The sequence below is a fragment of the Suncus etruscus genome, chromosome 4, assembly GCF_024139225.1.
Source record: "Suncus etruscus isolate mSunEtr1 chromosome 4, mSunEtr1.pri.cur, whole genome shotgun sequence".
Taxonomy (NCBI): Eukaryota; Metazoa; Chordata; class Mammalia; order Eulipotyphla; family Soricidae; genus Suncus; species Suncus etruscus.
Genome location: NC_064851.1, coordinates 10,742,366 through 10,754,424, shown reverse-complemented (window position 1 = coordinate 10,754,424; position 12,059 = coordinate 10,742,366).

Here is a 12,059-nt window from a genome sequence, read left to right as displayed (position 1 = left end):
TCTGAGTTCAATCTCCGGCATCCCATATGGTTGTCCCCCGCCATGGCTCCCAGGAGAGTGCAGAGCCAGGAGTAAGCCCTGAGCACCACCAGGTGTGGCCAGAAACAAAAACAAACCAACACCCCCCAAAAAAATACAACAGTTCAGAGTGCAACCTGGTATTTCTGGAACTGAGATGACCATAGGCCTGTTCTGCTGGTTTGGACTGAACAGGACTGGGGTGGGGCTGGGAAAAGCTGCATTCCAGCAACCCCGCAAGGCTGATGTCCAGCTGGCCCAGTTCTGTGAACTCCGGTCTTTCCACTGGTCCCAGTAACACAGTCTCACACTTGAAGAATTTTCTATCTTCTCTGCGGGTGAAACAGAGTATCTTGTTCTCAGATGATTGTAGGCCCTGGGCTACCCTTGTCAGGAGGCATCAAAGAAAGGGCACCCACATTCCCCTACACACACATCCTCTGCAGACTGGAGCAGGTGAATCTTGCCTCTTTTTTGTTTGTTTTTTTTTTGGGGGTCACACCCGGCAGTGTTCAGGGGTTACTCCTGGCTTTATGCTCAGAAATCGCTCCTGGCAGGCTCAGGGGAACATATGGAATGCTGGGATTCGAACCACCATCCTTCTACAGCTCTACCTCCATGCTATCTCTCTGGCCCGCTGAATCTTGCCTCTTACAAAGCACAAATCCCAGACTTTAATTTAGAGGGAGAGGTTTTTGTTTTGGGGCCACATCTAGTGGTACTGAGGGGACTGTACCTAGCTCTGTGCTCAGGAGTGACTCTTGGCAGGGCTTAGGAGAACCCTATATGGTGATGGGTATTTCACCATATCAGACAAGCACCTTAACCTTGGTGCTCTCTCCAAGCCCGGACCCTCAGACCTGTAGGGTGTGGCTGCAGGGGACAGTGTGTCTGGACATGAGATCTGGCGTGTGATCTCTCCAGCAGCGTGGACTTGGATTTAATTCACTGCTGCATTCCCAGGAGCAATAGTAGGGCTCAGCAAGAGTTTCAGGGATAGGGCCCGAAGAGAATAGCACAGCAGCGTTTGCCTTGCAAGCAGCCGATCCAGGACCAAAGGTGGTTGGTTCGAATCCCGGTGTCCCATATGGTCCCCCGTGCCTGGCAGGAGCTAGTTCTGAGCAGACAGCCAGGAGTAACTCCTGAGCACCGCCGGGTGTGGCCCAAAAACCAAAAAAAAAAAAAAAAAAAAAAGAGTTTCAGGGATAAATGAGGCCGGATCTGGCTCTGGGGAGTGAAGCCAGTCCTGCCAGAATTTCACAACTAGTCCAAGACTTTTTCTTGTTGTTGTTGTTGTTGTTGTTGTTGCTTTGGTTTGGGGGCCACATCCAAAGGCACTCAGAAATCACTCCTGGGGGGCCGGAGCGATAGCATAGCAGTAGGGCTTTTGCTTTGTGCACAGCCAACCCCAGACAGACTTCAGTTCGATTCTCAGCATCCCATATGGTCCCCCAAGCCTACCAGGAGCAACTTCTGAGTGCAGAGCCAGAAGTAACCCCTGAGTGTTGCAGGGTATGACTCAGAGAAGGAAAGGAAAGAAGAAAGAAAGAAGAAAGAAAGAAAGAAGAAAGAAGAAGAAAGAAAGAAAGAAAGAAAGAAAGAAAGAAAGAAAGAGAAGAAACAAAGAAAGAAAGAAAGAAAGAAATAAGAAAGAAAGAAAGAAAGAAAGAAGATAAAGAAAGAAAGAAAGAGAGAAAAAGAAAGAAAGAAGAGAAAGAAAGAAAGAAAGAGAAGAAACAAAGAAAGAAAGAAAGAAAGAAAGAAGAAAGAAAGAAAGAAAGAAAGAAGAGAAAGAAAGAAAGAGAAGAAAGAAAGAAAGAAGAGAAAGAAAGGAGAGAGAAAGAGAGAAAGAAGAAAGAGAGAAAGAGAGAGAGAAAGAAAGAAAGAAAGAAAGAAAAGAAAGAAAGAAAGAAAGAAAGAAAGAAAGAAAGAAAGAAAGAAAGAAAGAAAGAAAGAAAGAAAGAAAGAAAGAAAGAAAGAAAGAAGAAAAGAAAGAAAGAAAGAAAGAAAGAAAGAAAGAAAGAAAAAGAAAGAAAGGGAGAGAAAGAGAGAAAGAAAGAAAGAAGGAAGAAAAGAAAGAAAGAAAGAAAAAAAGAAAGAAAGAAAGAAAGGGAGAGAGAGAAAGAAAGAAAGAAAGAAAGAAAGAAGAAGAAGAAAGAGAAAGAAGAAAGAAAGAAAGAAAGAAAGAAAGAAAGAGAAAGAAAGAAAGAAAGAAGAGAAAGAGAAGAAAGAAAGAAAGAAAGAGAAGAAAGAGAAAGAAAGAGAAGAAGAAAGGGAGAGAAAGAGAGAAAGAGAAAGAAAGAAATTACTTCTCGCTGACTCTGGGGAACATGGGGATGCTGAGAATCGAACTCAGGTCTGTCCCAGGTTGGCCACATGGAAAGAAAACGCCCTACCATTGTACTATCATTCCGGCCCCCATCTTGTTGTCTTATATGCTTATTTTGTTGGGGGGGGAGGCAAACCCAGCATGCTCAGAGGTTACTTCTGGCTTTGCACTGAGGAATTATTCCTGGAAATACTCAGGGATACCCCATACAGGATGCCGGGGATTGAATCCAGGTCTGCCACCATCAAGGTAAAAACACCTTATCTGCTGTCCTATTGCTCCAACTCCACCAGGGATCAAGTTAATTGGTGAAGACAGTGAGCGGGAAGTCTTGATCAGTTTTTTCTGTGATTCTTCTCCCCCGGAAGAGACATGGTGGCAGGGTTTGACTCTGAAGCATTATTTTCGTTTGTTGAACCATACCTGGCAGTACTTCTGGGCTTTTCCCAGCTCAGAGCATGAAAGACCATGTAATTCAAGGGCTCAAACCTGTGATTCCTGGGTGCAACTCCAGGTGTGCTCCACCTTTGAGCCACACCTGACAGTGCTCAGGATTTACTCCAGGCTTTGTGCTCAGGGATTATTCCTGGCACGGGCTGGGGCCTGGAACACCATTTGGAGTGCAGAGGATCAAATAATTTAGGTTTTATGCCTCCAAAATGTCATATGGCATCTCAGGGAGCTACAGAGGGGTTAAAAGGCCAGAGCACGTTTTGCACACGAAGCCCTAGGTTTGATCCCAGTCACCACCAGGAGTAGCCAATGAGCACTGCTTGGAGATACCCCCCAAAACAAAAAGAGAAACAGCAGTATAATGTCCTCCCCATCTCTGGACCCTCCAAAGGTTGTTTTGTTTACTTTTTGGGCTACATCCTGCAGTGCTCAGGGCTGACTCCTGATAGTGTGCTCAGGGATCATTCTCGGTGAGGTTCAGGTTGTTTTGAAGCTCGAACCTGGGCCAGCCAGGTGAAAGGTTAAGAATCCTACCCACTGTTCTGTTTCCCCAGACCCATCCCCTTTTTTGGTTTCTGCAGAGGACACTGGTCAGAAGTCACACAGCGGGGCCGGAGCGGTACGGCATTTGTCTTGCATGTGACCAACCCAGGATGGACCCGGTTTGATCCCTGACATCCTATATGGTCTCCTGAGCCTGTCAGGAGTGATTTCTGAGTGTAGAATGAGGAGTAAGTCCAGGACATTGGGTGTGGTCCAAAAACAATTAATTAATTAATTAAAAAATAAACCACACGGTGCAGAGGACTCCAAAAAAAAAAAAAACAAAAACAACTGGGGCTGGAGTGGTGGAGCAAGTGGTAGGGTATTTGCCTTGCACCTGCTGATGTAGGACAGACCACGGTTTGATCCCCCAGTGTCCCATATGGTCCCCCAAGCCAGGAGCGATTTCTGAGTGCATAGCCAGGAGTAACCCCTGAGCGTCACCGGGTGTGGCCCAAAAACCAAAAAAATAAAATAAAATAAGGGTCCAAATAATGTCAAGGAATATGTGGAAGCAGAGAGAGCAAAAGGGAAGCCCAAAGGCAGGAATCTTGGGCTCCGTGCTAGAAAGTGAAGCAGTGAGCGGATGGTGTGCTTTGGTGGAATTTCAGGAGAGACAGTGAGTGAGGCTCACTTTCATGTGCGCAGGAGTGGGGCTGAGAGAAGGAGCCAGAGAGATAGCACAGCAGTAGGGCATTTGCCTTGTATGCATCCAACTCAGAACAGAAGGTGGTTCGAATCCCGGCTTCCAATATGGTCCCTGAGCCTGCCAGGACCAATATCTGAGTGCAGAACCAAGAGTAACCACAGAAGTACCATTGTATGTGGCCCAAAAACAAAAACAAGGGGCTGGGCGGTGGCGCTAGAGGTAAGGTGCCTGCCTTGCCTGCGCTAGCCTTGGAAGGACCGCGGTTCGATCCCCCGGCGTCCCATATGGTCCCCCAAGCCAGGAGCGACTTCTGAGCGCATAGCCAGGAGTAACCCCTGAGCATCACCGGGTGTGGCCCAAAAACAAAAAAAAAAAACCAAAATAATAAGATTAAAGGGACCCCAGTGGGGTAAACAGAAGGGAATTCTGGGCTTTCTTGGATTAAAGTCAAGGAGGCAGCATGTTGTCTAAGAGGTCACCGAGCTGGCTGGTTACCTCCACCCCTGACCCAGGCACCTGGAGCCCGTCTCCTTCAAGCCAGTTCTTCTCGGTTCACTGTTGGGGAAAAGAGCTGCCTCTGCATCAGGTGGAAATTTGCGTGTATGCAGGGTCACCTTGTGGACAGAGCTTGCCTTGCACATAGCTGATGTGTGGCCGCTTAAAGGCCCCTGAGCCCTGTCAGGACTGATTCTTAAATACAGAGCACAAAGGGGCACCCTTCCTCCAAAAAATAAAAAATCTCACAATGACACATCCCTGGCCACCAATTGTCTGCAGCCAGGTGGAGAAATCAGATAAATTAAGAAAAGCTTTCTTGTTTGTTTTTTGTTTGCTTTTGAGTCACACTAGGCAGCACTCAGGGGTTACTCCTGGCTCTACACTCAGAAATCGCTCCTGGTAGGTTTGGGGAGCCATATGGGATGCCGGGATTTGAACCACCGTCCTTCCACATGCAAGGCAAATGCCTTATCTCCATGCTATCTCTCCAGCCCAATAAAATATTTCTTTTTTTTTTTTTTTTTTTTTTTTTTGGTTTTTGGGTCACACCCGGCGGTGCTCAGGGGTTACTCCTGGCTGTCTGCTCAGAAATAGCTCCTGGCAGGCACAGGGGACCATTTGGGACACCGGGATTCAAACCAACCACCTTTGGTCCTGGATCGGTGGCTGCTTGCGAGGCAAACGCCGCTGTGCTATCTCTCCGGGCCCAATAAAAGATTTCTTAATTTATCGAACCCTCATCCGTCCTGGGTCAGCCCCATGCAAGGCAAATGCTCTGCCGCTGTGCTACCATTTCAGCCCCTGGGATTACTCCTGGCAGGCTCGGGGGACCGTATGGGATGCCAGGAATTGAACCCAGGTCTGTCCTGGGTCAGCCGTGTGCAAAGCAAACGCCCTACCCCTATGCTATCTCTCCGGCCCCAGCACAGGAACTTTGGATACAAACTTAATCCTCATTTTCCCATACTTCTTTCCCCTGAGCCATCGAGAAATCCCATGACCCATCAGTTTTCAAAGACTAGGTATAAAGTCCAAGCCATCTGTTCTCTGACCCTTCACCTCGACCTCTGCAGTAATTTTCCAGATGTTTCCATTCCTGCCTGCCCTTCTTCACACAACAGTCAGGGAGAGGTTTTTTGGTTTGCTTATTTGTTTTATTAAAATTGGGGAGGGAGAAAGAGATAGCATGGGGGTAGGACGTTTGCCTTGCATGCAGAAGGATGGTGGTTCGAATCCCAGCATCCCATATGGTCCCCTGAGCCTGCCAGGAGCAATTTCTGAGCGCAGAGCCAGGAGGAACCCCTGAGTGCTGCTGGGTGTGACCCAAAAACCAAAAAAAAAATTTTTTTTGTTTTTGTGTTTTGGCTATACCTGGAAGTGCTTAGGAGTTCCTCCTGGCTCTGAGCTCAGGAATCACTCCTGGTGGTGCTCAGGAGATCATATGGGATGCTGGGGATTGAATCAGGGTCTGCCACATGCAAGGCAAGTGTCCTCGCCATTTGACTATTCCTCCAGCCCCTAGTGTGAGTACAGCAGGACCAACATGGTAGGGTCCTAGACATCTTCTCTACTCCTTCTTGTAACGCTTCAAAGTACACCATAGGTGACTTTATTTCTTTCCTTATTTTTTGGTTTTGGGGAACCACACCTGGCTGTGATCAGGGCCTACTCCTGGCTCTAAATTCAGGGTTTACTTCTGGGGGGAGGTGGAAGGGAACCACATGCATTGCCAGGGATTGAACCTGGGTTGACTGTGGGCTATCCAGCACCCTGCTTGCTATGCAATCTCTCCAGCCACGAGAGGGTTTTATTTTTGTACATATTGGTGTTACTGGGAATGGAACCCATGGCTTCACACATGCAAGGCAAATGGTCTACCATGAGCCACATTTCTGACTAAGGAGTTTTTGAGGGGTTGGGAAGACATTAGGGTTATACCCAAAGTGCTCAGGGGCTATTCTAGTCTCTGTACTTGGGGCACTGCTAGGTTAACCTGGTTCCATCCTATTCAGGATACGCCTGTGATGCAGTGGTCGGAAGCACCTTTGGACGGAAGCATCCTTTTTTTTGGGGGGGGAGGTCACACCTAGCAGTGCTCAGGGCTTACTCCTGGCTCTACACTCAGAAATTGCTCCTGGCAGGCTCAGGGGACCAAATGGAATACTGGGATCGAACCACCATCTTTCTGCATGCAAGAGAAATGTCTTACCTCCATGCTATCTCTCCCCCCCCCCCCTTTCTTTGAAGCATCCTTAGACCACCTGCTCTCCACTTCCTAATAAAGACCCTGGGTTTCAGGGAGAAGACTGGCAGTTTTGGTTGTCTACCATTGATCTAGCTGCTTCTTAGAAGTGGAAAGCTTGCATGTGTAAGTTCCTAGACCTATTTTATCCCCCCCTTTTTTTTTGGCTTTTGGGCCACACCCAGTGATGCTCAGGGATTACTCCTGGCTATACGCTCAGAAATCGCTCCTAGTTTGGGGGACCATAGGGGACTCCAGGGAATCGAACCTCGGTCCATCCTAGGTTAGCACATGCAAGGCAAGCACCATAATGCCTGCATCACTGCCACTGCTTAGGCCCTATTTTATCCCCTTAACCACGTGGATTATTTCCTGCGTCTGCATTTGCTTCCAGACCCACGTCCTTCCAATGCCCTGGGATTAGGGCATGAGGCTTCTGCTACAGGGCATAGCATATAGTACCAGGAATTAAACCAGGTTGGTGGCATACCCTGGCCATCAAGGGTTTTTATTTTGCCTGAGAAATGTCTCAAAAAGCAGCACTTCTCTGCATATATGTGTGTGTTTAAGGGTCGCAGCGATGTCCAGAGTATTCCAAGGGGTCTATAAGTGAGAATCACATCAGGCTCCACAAGAGCAGGTAAAGAGAAAGTGGACAGGAAAGGTGGGGGCACAGGGAGGAAATAAGTTTAAAAGGAGACCAGCTGGTAAAAGGTTGAGAAAGTTCTAAAGGACAAAGAAGAGAAGAGAAAGTAACTGGAACTCACAAGTTGGGCACCAGTTGATCACCGGCAACTCAGACGAACCCCAAGTTAGAAAAACCCACAAAGGGCTGGAGTGATAGCACAGCGATATGGCATTTGCCTTGCACACAGACGACCTGGGATGGACCCAAGTTCTTTCCCAGCATTCCCCCATGTTCCCCCAAGGCTGCCAGGAGCAATTTCTGAGTGCAGAGCCAGGAGTAACCCCTGAGCATTGGTGGGTGTGGCCCCCAAAACAAAAATAAATAAATAAAAAAAATCTACAAAGACAGCAGCAAAGGCATTTGTCTCACATACAGCAGGCCTGGGCTTGATCCCCAGCACCCCATAAGGGTCCCGAGACCCCAGCAGGAGCGATCTGAGCACAAAACCAGGAGTAAGCCCTGAGTGTTGCTGCGTGTGGCCCAAAAATCATAATTAAAAAGCAAAAACCACAAAAAAACATGATTTATGCCCCCTGAGATCTGCCAAATAAGGAATGGCACCAATATTTCCAGAAGTGAAATTGTGGTAATGATGGGATGGAGATGAGAGGTTACTCAAATTCAGATCAAATTCTGGAAAGTCTAAATTATGTGTAACCAGGAACATAAATGACTGCCTTTCCTTAGGAGCTCCTGGGCTGGGGGAATCTCCCCAGGGGTCTCAAACCCGAGGCCTGTGGGCCGTTTGCGGCCCTCCGTACAACATTTTGTGCCCTGCCCTAGAGGAATCTTTTTTTGCTTTGTTTTGTTTTAGTTGTGTGGGTCACATACACCCCCCAATATTCAAGGCTTACTACTGACTTTGCACTCAAGGATCCCCTAAACTTTGCCTCCTGCGGCTCGAAGGTAAATTGAGTTTGAGGACCCCTGATTTAGACACAGGAGTCCCCACACAGAAGCCAGGGGACTCAACTTGTTATTGGAATGTGGAGGTGTTCTTTGCTTTCCCCATTTTTCTCCCCTCTCAGTTCCCAGAATGCTGCTGGTCAGAGAAGTTCAGGTAAGAAGTTGGAGGCATCTGAACAGGCCAAGAAGAAAAACAAAAGAGGGCCAGAGAGATAGAACAGCGGTAGGGCATTTGCCTTGCACGTGACCAATCTGGGATGGACCCAGGTTTGATTCTCAGCATACCATATGGTCCCTTGAGCCTGCCAAGAGCGAATACTGAGCACAGAGCTAGAGTAACTCATGAGCGCTGAAAGAAATCATTCTTTAAAAAAAAATTATTGGGGGGCCCGGAGAGATAGCACAGCAGCGTTTGCCTTGCAAACAGCCGATCCAGGACCAAAGGATGGTTGGTTCGACTCCTGGTGTCCCATATGGTCCCGCGTGCCTGCCAGGAGCTGTTTCTGAACAGACAGCCAGGAGTAACCCCTGAGCACCGCCCAGGTGTGGCCCAAAAACTAAAAAAAAAAAAAAAAAAAAAAAAATTATTGGGGCCATGTGGTGGCGCTAGAGGTAAGGTGCCTGCCTTGCCTGCACTAGCCTTGGATGGACCAGTGGTTCGATCCCCCAGTGTCCCATATGGTCCCCCAAGCCAGGAGCGACTTCTGAGCGCATAGCCAGGAGTAACCCCTGAGCGTCACCGGGTGTGGCCCCCCCAAAAAATATTTATTTATTTAGGTATTTGGGCCACATCCAGCTGGTGCTAAGGGGTTATGCTACTCCTGGCTCTGTGCTCCTCTTAGAATCCTGTGAGCACTGCTCAGAGTGATTTTTGAGCATGGAGCCAAAAATAGCTTCTGAGTACCACCAGGTGTGACTCAAGAACATGCCTCACCCCAAATGCATTCTTACACCTTGGAGACAGGTCTGGGGTCAGGAGGACCTGAGCTTGATATCTGGCATCACATGAACTTTTCAGCACTGCCAGGTGAAGGCCCAAAAGTACCCAGAAGGTCCAAGCCACATTACTGGCTGAACCCAACCACTGAACTTTCCAGCCCCAATGCCCAATGGCCCAGTACCGGCAGGATAGACCTCTGAGATCTCTGAGCACTGCTTGTAAATACCCCCTTTCCAAAAAGGGGGAAAAGAAACCTCCTTTCTGTTTCCAGGTTGTTTTGTTTTGAGGCCATACTCAGCAGCACTAAGGGGTTTTTCCTGGTTCTTGCTCTCCTGGCAAGACTCAGGGGACCATATGGAATGCTGGAGATTGAACCTGAATCAGCCACATAAACTCGGCCCCATTTTTTTTTTTTTTTTTTTTTTGGTTTTTGGGCCACACCCTGTGACGCTCAGGGGTTTCTCCTGGCTATGCGCTCAGAAGTTGCTCCTGGCTTCTTGGGGGACCATAGGGACGCCGGGGGGATCGAACCGCGGTCCGTCCTAGGCTAGCGCAGGCGAGGCAGGCACCTTACCCTCCAGCGCCACCGCCCGGCCCCTCGGCCCCATTTTTTGGGGTGGTGAGATGGAGGTTTTGGTCATACTTAGTACTCAGGGCTTATTCATGGCTCTGCACTCAGGCAACTCTTCTGGCAAGGCTCGGGTCACCACATGCAGGCTAGAATTGAACCCAGGGGCTGGAGAGATAGCAGAGAGGATAAGGCATTTGCCTTTTATGCAGAAGGTCATCGGTTCGAATCCCGGCGTCCCGAGCCTGCCAGGAGCAATATCTGAGCATGGAGCCAGGAGTAACCCCTGAGCACTACAGGGTGTGATCCAAAAACCTAAATAAATAAATAAATAAATACATAAACACATAAAATAAATAATAAAATACAATATATAAATAAATAAATAAATAAATAAATAATTGAACCCAGGTTGGCTGTGTTCAAAAACAAGTGTCCAATCCACAGGACTATCTCTCTGCTCCACCCCTTACTTTGGACATATGTTTTTTTGAATTTCCCAAACTGGGGCTGGGGTAACTCCTGGAGAACTTGTTTGTTTTTGGGCCACATTTGTTCTATGCTCAGGAATTACTCCTGGTTGTGGTTGGGGAAACCATATGGGATGCGGGGCATCAATCCCTGGTTGACAATGTGCTAGGGAATTCCCTACCCATCATACCTTATTGATCCAGCTCCAATACTGGACAACCTTGATTCCAGACTTTGCTTAGCTTTTCATTTTGGTGTTGGGGCCCACACCCCAGTGGTGCCCTGTTTGGAGTTGGGGGACGAAGTTTTGTCCCTTACACCCATCACTGTGCCAGGGATTGAACCCAAAGGCTTCTATTTTTTAGTTTTTTGGGTCATACCCGGCAGTGCTCAGGGGACCTGAGCCTTGCTCCTGATAGGCTCGAGGGACCATATGGGATGCTGGGGATCAAATCAGGGTCTGTCTAGGATTGGTCATGTGCAAGGCAAAATGCCCTAACCACTGTGTCTATTGCTCTGGCCCCCAACCCAAGGCTTCTTCATCGCAAAGCACACAAGTGTTCCCAGCTCTCTGAGCTAAGCCACTAGCAATGTCTCCTGTTTCTCCCTGAAGGAGAGGCATGAACTGGGTGGCTTCTCTTGGCATCTCTCATTCCTTGCCTGACTGGCCTATTTTTTTCTGTGTGCTGTGGTCTTGGTGCTCAGGGCTTACTCTGGCTCTGCACTCAGGAATCACTCCTGGTGGTGCTCAGGGGACCATCTGGGATGCCGGGGATTGAACACAATGGGGTTGGCCATGATCCAGCTGCATGCAAAGCAAATGCCCTCCCTGCTGTCCTATCATGGGACACCACCACTGTGGACATTTCTGTCCCAATTAACCACTCACACAATGGACCTTGGTGCATGGTGCAGACTTTACTGAGGAGCTGAGAGACAAAAGGGGTTTTACATAGCAAAAAGATACAAAAAATCAACAACTAAGTGTTGAAGATCCATGGATTTAAGAACACCCTGACCTAAATCATTTCCGACTTTTTCAAAGATGCCCGACCAACCCCCTGATGGTTCTGATGGAAATTAACCAATTGCTACTTCAGGGCCAGTTTCTCACCCAGAGTGGGCCAGTCCCCTTTCTCCCCTTCCAGAACTTCCCTAGGACTTTTTTCTCACCCTCAGGAGCCACAAAAATTATCTTCATAATTTGGATCCCTGCTTGGGACAGCATAATGGGGACAGTCACTGTGTTCTGTTCAGATGCTTGTCACCCACCCTTGTTTGCTTGGAGCGATGATGGAATCCAGCACCCTCTCTTGCTCCCCTCCTGGCCCCTGTGCATTTTGGGGTGGGGTCAGAACAGCTTTGGGGAACCTCAATACTTCACTGCACTTCTCTGCACTCAGCTTATCTCATCTTTGTCCCCTCACACCCGCTATCATCTGTCTCCCTCTGTTCCTGGTTTGAAAAGTGAGCTTGAGAAATTTTTCAGGGGGTTAAGGTAGGGGGCGGGGAGATGGCTCAAAGGGCCTGAGTAGCCTGCTTTGCGTGCTGGTTGCCCCTGGGTTCTGTCCTCCGCACAGATCTGCAGAAAGCTGGATCACCTCTTGTGATAACATTTCGCTGCTCTCAACCACCTCTCATCAGCACCCAGACTTACAGAGATGCATGCCCTATACTCCTGCCTTGTCCCCACTCAGGGAGGAGGGCCAAGTGCCTGGACCAAGTGCAGGTGGTGGTGAGGGGAGCTGCAGGAT